Source organism: Stegastes partitus, unplaced genomic scaffold (genome assembly GCF_000690725.1).
Source record: "Stegastes partitus isolate 25-593 unplaced genomic scaffold, Stegastes_partitus-1.0.2 Scaffold180, whole genome shotgun sequence".
Taxonomy (NCBI): domain Eukaryota; kingdom Metazoa; phylum Chordata; class Actinopteri; family Pomacentridae; genus Stegastes; species Stegastes partitus.
Window position 1 is genome coordinate 566,012 of NW_007577911.1, and position 7,200 is coordinate 573,211.

The 7,200-nt window shown below is 42.4% G+C and overlaps 1 protein-coding gene across 3 annotated transcripts in view; it reads left to right on the forward strand.

Annotated features, from left to right (window-relative positions):
• The first annotated feature begins 1,345 nt into the window (after positions 1–1,345).
• Positions 1,346–7,200, forward strand: part of amot (angiomotin) — a 37,912-nt gene continuing 32,057 nt past the window's right edge. For all 3 annotated transcript variants that reach the window (XM_008280064.1, XM_008280066.1, XM_008280067.1), the window contains exon 1: positions 1,346–1,619. The gene's annotated coding sequence lies outside the window, so the exon portion shown is untranslated. The remainder of the gene's footprint in view (positions 1,620–7,200) is intronic.

Consider the following 7,200-nt stretch of genomic DNA (forward strand, 5'->3'; position numbering starts at 1 on the left):
CTTGCCACCCCTACAATACATTTCTGGATGCACCCCTGTCTATATGGTGCTGTGGTCCCTCAACTGGTTGATCATTTGTTACTGTAAGATCTCAGGGGTGGAATTTATTTTCACTGGCAACCTCCAGAGGCAGCACCAACCCGATGGGATTAGTGATCATGACTAGCTTGGCAATATTTGGGACCACATCCAGTGTGGAAGACATGGTTGTGCCAAGGCGAGAAGTGTGAACATTTCAGTCCTGACTGCTGTGGGTGGGAGGTAATCCACGTGGGTTCTTATTTGACTGTTCCTCTTGGTGGCACATTATTTTGCAGGGCTCTGCTCTTTCTACTAGCAGTGTGACCAGTTTCATCTTGTGCAGGGAGACATGAGTAGTGAGACTGAAACTCCTTCAAGTTACTGTAACTTGATTAGCTCAGTCTCAGGATGGCTCTATCTAGTGTCTGGTCACTTCCTGTCTGCCTCTCTTACAAAACATCACGGTCTGCGATGCCCACCGAGCTACCTGTCTGACACATATGGGCTCCTGCTTTGTAGTTTTCTGCCAGCTCAAATAATCCTCTCACAAAAAGCCTTCATGCACTCACTGTCACTTCAAGCTCTGATGAAAAAAAAAAGGTGTTTAACGTTTCTATTGCGTAATTAGGGTTAGTTAAAACTCTGCGGCCACCACAAGTTGCAGCCTTCAGTCGGGGCTCACCGCCACGTTCTTCTGGCTTTATGGCGTAGTTAGCAACCAACAATTAGTCCGCACGTGTATTGTCTCTCGAAATTCCAATATTTCCGATAGCACTTAAAGGCAGCAGAAGGGCCGACAGTCTGCTCATACTCACAAAGCCTCTTTGTCATATTCTTTTCCCCCCCATTCTCCTTCAGATTCCTTTCTACTTTTTTTTTTTTATTTTGTGAGTTGCTGATTGTGACATGAGCGAATCACACAACACTAACGGAACAATTAAAGTCTTGGAGGGTTGCACAAAGTTGGCATCCTAAGCATGGGTATTTATTTGGGGAATGTAGCCCACTGAAGACGGACATCGAAGGACATTATTTTATTATGTGGATATTTCGGCTGTAATCTCGTTTTTTTTTTTTAAAACTTGAGCCTGTTGGTTACCTCTCCTGGCCGCTTCGTGCCTGCTTTGAAAGAATGTGACTGATTCGATTAGAAAACAGGCTGAAGGAGGAGGAAGGAGGAGGGATTTCCTTACTCTAAAAAAACTTTTTCATCCAGTTTTCCATTAGCTGGAGGACGTTTGGGGGTGGGGGGGCTGGACATTCCTCTCATACTGCAGGTCAGGCGGACGGACCGGGGGGGTGCTGCTGCTGCTGGGGAGGGGGGGGCTTCCTGCCACTTCTCTCGTAGGCTACCGCTTCTTTCTTTAACAGTTAAAACATGACATTTCTGGAAACGGACAAAGAGTTTGCGGCAGCGAACGGGCTCGTTTTTCCCAGAGAGAGGATTAAAACCCGGGGCGACACCCACGACTGAGCGGCGGCCGCGAGTTTTTTTTCACGGTAGAGGGGCGAGTTTGTAGGAGCCGCTCGAGTCCTGAAGGAAAAGGGAAGAAAGAGATGTTTCACTGAGTTCAAGGACCGGAAAAGTCAACGGAAAGGTAAAAACTGCATTCACTGACATGTAGTCAGAAAAGTTTGGTGACGTAAAGGTGTCTCGTGTTTGCTCCAGTAGAACAATATTCCCAAGAGGTCGTCTTTTTGGTGTTATGAAGCAGAACAAAACGTGGCTTACACGTCCAGAAAAGCATTTTTTCCCCCCCAGCTTGTTGTATTTACATCTGATGTCACTCACTGGCTTCATGCTCCATGCAGTTGTGGCTGCATGAGTGACTTCAGTATTGTCCCCAAATGCTGCCAACTGAAGCCTGGACAGTATGTAGTGCAGATGAGTGAAGTCTTCATTGGATTTTGGCCTAGCTTCTGTTCGCTGCTTCTTCAGCTTTAAATATGCATCAGAAGGCACAGGAGGTCCTTGAAGTGGTTCCAGGGGGTCTTCATGTACATGGAAAAACACTGAAATCATTCTGACATTGGCGTTGCACACACAAAGCTTCACTGACAAGCTTCACATGCTCATTACTAAAACTGAGATTTCTACCTCAGTGAGTGGCTCAAAGTGATTTTATTGTACCGTCTGTTTAACTGATTTTGCAAGTACAAACATCTACACGCAGGTTTGTTAGTACAACATCCAAGTTCATAGTTTTGATGACATTTGACCTGCAGACAAATCATCCATAGCATTGGTTGGGAGAGTTCTTTTCTCATAATAAGATTTCCATGTGAAAATGTTTTTGTGTAATCATTTTAGATAAACAAACAACAAAAAACATTTTAACTATCAAAATCAATCTGAGAGAAAAGCATGTGGAGAATGATCATCTGAACACCAACGATTTTTTGACTCCGGTGCCGTAAAGAGACGCAGAATTCAAAAACAGAATTCATAGCAGCAAGTGATGAATGTGTGTAAAAATACATTATTTCCCTCTGATGAAACACTGACTGAGTTTACTGACTGGTGTGTAGTTCTGTCTAACAGATATGTTATGATACTCAACATGTTATATGGGGTGTGTGCTTATAATATGAGACAGGCTGTGTGTGTTAGTGGCAGGTGTGTGTACAGTACATTTTTTCAGTAAACACATGTTTGCATTATATTAATCCTTCAGTTTGTAGCTAGTGATCCATTCCTTTGGAATGCTGAGTTAAGACGATAGCACATGATCCCAAATGCTTTGTGGCTACTTTGGAAGAAATTTTCTTTTCAAACGTCAGAGCTCTGGTTCAGTCTAGCAGAGCAGGCTATCCTGACCTCTGGCTGCTGGAGTTTGGATTGAGTTAGAAAGTACAGTATTGGTGGTTTTGAATGTTTTAGCTCATCAGCTGATGATCAGGATGCATATAGTGCCTATTTGCTGACCCATGACGGAGTAAGCTAGCGTGGACATGAGTGATTTGCTAATGTGCTAGTACAGTTGTTACCCGTTGACCACTACTGGCCATGTGAGTTATCTTACAGATGACTGTATACCAATCATCAATATAACCTAAGAACTGTTACAAAACATAATGTGGATGTTCGGCCCTGTTTTTGAAAAAATGTATGTAGCATTCTTTTATTCCCTTATGCAATAACAACAATTAACCTTAAACTGGTAAATGTGAATTTAGTGTGTGCTTGTCTGTCGCTGCGCAGCTCTCACTTCCTGCAGTGACAGTTGAAAGGCAGACTCTAATGCCACATTCCACATGTAAACGTGCCTTGCACACCATGTTTGCAATCTTCACTGTCACCAAATAAAACTCTGTGCTTTTTGTGAAATTGCTGGAGGATTAACCATTCGCTTTTGTCCTGGAAGGTGTGCACTTCTACAGGGAAAGTCTTTGGATTTACTTGCATGGGGCCGGTGTTGCGCTGTCAGATGGCACTTAAGCTCGGTTGGCTTTGTGGCTTTGGTTTATAACTGTACAGCCATGGACATATCACACATTGTGGTCCCCTTATGCTGCTAATGTCAAATTCAGTAAAGTTATCATATTTTCTTAGTCTGCTTAAGAATTTTCAGGAGCTGCATTCTGGTAGCTTGCTTGCCAAAAAATCTCTGTGGCCGACATCATGGTAGTGATTGACAGCAGCTGCAGCTGCATGTGATGTATCACAGCAAGTAAGCATTTCCATTGATTCAAGGCATGAGGGAGTAAGTACAGCACTGTTTTTGTTTGTTTTGTTGCATAGCAGTTTGCCGGTGGTGTTTGAGTAAATAGATATCATTCTCATGAGTCGCTACATTTCTATCAATTGATTCAATCAAATCAAAATCAATTCATGATTTTCTCAGCAATACTTGGTGGAATTGTGGGCTATGTGTCACAAACCCCTAGATTTACTTTGAAACCACTGTTTTATAGTGTATATATTTCTTAAGTTTATTTCGAGGCATGGCAAGGCAGAGTAATTTTATTTGTAAAACACATTTAAACACCGTAGCTTTGTAAAGTGGCTTACATAAAGCATAAAAGGATCAAGACAATTTGTGCCTTTTAACTACAGGTTATGTCTTTTGTTTAATTTTTTTTTAAGCAGACAATGGGAATTTGTTAATTTCTCTTCGAAAACTTGGTGTATTTGGTCCGAACATCTTAGACCTCTATTCACCCTCTTTTCAACCACATAAAATATGACGTGACATGAAGCCAAATCTGCTTAATCATTTGACAATTTGTTCAGTTGTTGGTTGAACGAGAGATGGTATTGGTTATTGTAAAGGAACTTCTCCAAAGTCATGTTGGACTATTAGGCGAAATTTGGTTTAGACGAAGACACATGTTCAAGGCAATAAAGTTTCATATAAAACCTCATAAATATGAAACCATAGGCTGTGTGCTGCCAACCAGAAGCTTTCAGGACATTGTAATGAGGACAGCTTTGAACATTAATGTAAAATAAGACATTGCTTTTACTGCTGTAATATGCATGCATAAAAATGTGTTTTGTGGTCCTCCAACATAAGTAGTGTAAGGCCAGTAATATATTTTACACATCTGTGGCTGTCAGAGACTGTCCGTGTCTGCATCTGCAAGGGAGTATAATGAAGGCTTACAGCTTTGTGTTACTTTTCCCCAACAGCTGGTTAGCTCAGTAGCTTAGGACCTGGGCTAGCAATAACTAGGCTGTGGATATGTTCTCTGCTCTGACCTTAAAGGATTAAGACGTTGAAGACTGCAAATCCCTGAGAAGTATGGGTTTAACTGCAAACGCTCAGTCAACATCTTCAAAAAAAAATCTCACATTTGACCTGTTATGAATGTCTTTTCACCGTTGACCATTTCTTAAATGGCTTTTCAGCGTAGTTTGAGGTTTTGGGACATAACTGTATACTGTGAAGCATTATATCACTGTCCACAAAAAAGTAATCAAAGAAAAAAGTGGAGATCTTGGAGCTGGCGTGCTGTGGTACTGTCTGACTTAGCCAGGAGCAACAGCACAGCAGCTTTCCTCTCCTTGAAAAGAAATGACATTAAACATTTTTGTGGTCAGTGATAAAAGACTGAATAGTGTACAGTTATGTCAGGGCGGCTGTGGCTCAGGTGGTAGAGCGGGTCCTCCAATCGCAAGGTTGGCGGTTCGATCACCGTCGAAGTGTCCTTGGGCAAGACACTGAACCCGAAGTTGCTCCCAATGGCAGGCAGCAGCTCTGGCACCATCGGTGTATGAATGTGTGTGTGTGTGAATGGGTGAATGAGAAACACATTGTAAAGCGCTTTGGATAAAAGTGCTATATAAGTGCAGACCATTTGCCATTTATGCCTTAAAATGGGAGTTCTAGCTCTTGTTTCTGGGTGAGGCGGAGAAGTTTTTAAAGTGGCCTCATATTTTGGGGGATTTTCACGACAAATCTTCCTCATGTTTGTTGGAGACAGTATGAACCTCGAGCACAAGTAGCTCAGGTTTCACAAACAGTGACGACTTGGGATGTTGTCATTTGTGAGGTTGCAGCAGCTCCGTCCCATTTCCTTGTAGGAAATATGTGAGTGTGAGTGAAAACCCCGTACAGATGAGAGACCGAGAGGCCCACTGGGTTTTACTGAAAGCCTACAAGTATCTCTCAGTGCTCTGCTTCTGTCATATAAGCACTTCTCACTCTCCTTTTACCACTTTCTTCCATCAGCTCCCCCTCTCCCGATCATTTTCTTGTTCCTCCCACTCACTGTCTCTCCCTTCTTGTCCTCTGCTCTGCCCTTCTCCATTTTTTTTGTAATTTATTGTTCAAAATCTGGTCTGCTGACTTGACAGAAAGCTGTTCAGATCATCTCCCAGTTCTCATGCGACTATAAACGGATATCTGAAGTGGAATAGCATGTAATCCACAGGTTTTTAATGCATTTTGATGACAAACCAGGAAACCATCTTCTAATTAAGCATTTTCAACTAATTCGTTTTTCTCTTTTTGCTCCAACAAGTATATGTACTGTCCACCTGTATTTGTGGAAGGAAACAGTTTATAACACACCCTGTAAAATACTGGGCAGCTACCAGGGACAGGCTAATTGTCACCAAGTTTGACTGCTGCTGTGCTGACACTGCTCAGGTGGAAGTGTGGCTAGCAGCATGGCTTTTTTTGGGCTGGTTTCCTCGACCATCCTACTCATCACTGCACCGAGCTCCTAGCATAGGAGATTGTTGAAACCCCCCCCCCAAAAAAAACATCTTCCAGGTCTGTCAGATCAGTGTGACATTTGTGCTCTCAGGAGGAGGCTATTGAATGGTGCACCTCTAGAGAAGGAGACTTTGCTTCGATCTATTAGTTTGCAGACAACAAAGGACACTCATATTCACACCTACGGACAACTTACAATCACCAGTTAATCTCAGCATTTCTCCGGACTGTGGGAGGAAGCCGGAGAACCTGTAGAGAACCAGGGAGAACATGCAGACTCCACACAGAAAGATCCCTGGCCCAGGCCGGGACGAGAACCAGGGATCTTTTAGCTGTGAGACGACAGTACTAACCACTGAGTCACTGTACCACCCACATCCCATAATGATATGCAAACATCCCTTTAAAAGAATGCTGCCTTCAAGCACCACTTTCAGTACTTAAGAAGTTCTTCTTGACTTCCTTTTGAGTTCTGTTTGAGGTCTTTTTGAGTACCATCTTAAGCTCTTTTTGAGTTCATCTGTGATTGGAAGAAGGGACAAGGTTCCACTCTGTCCATGTTTGTTCACACCTGTATCAGCACGCTGGCTTGACCATCAACGCATCCATCAGTCAGCAGAATCAGTACTGCATCACCACAATGCAGATGCAAGTAACTTTTAGTCACTGAGACCTTGGTGCAATCAAATTCACTACCTTGATTTTTAGTATTCACTTAGTTTTTCATAAGTAGTTTTCCCTTTTGATGATTTCACTGGTCGAATATCAGCTAATTTGTGTAATAATTCTGCATAATCATTTATCAGTCCATTTATAAGTGTACTCCTGGACCCCCTGCAGTTTGCCCACAAAGCCAACTGGTCTCTAGACGAGGTTGTCAACATTCTCTTTTTAAGAGAAGCTGATAAAATGAAAAGCACAGTACTTCCTTTATTTCTGACAATGCCAACAGAGGGAATACTGGATTAGTACTCAGTATTTAATCCTTCAAGATAAAAAATCTACAAAAAAAACA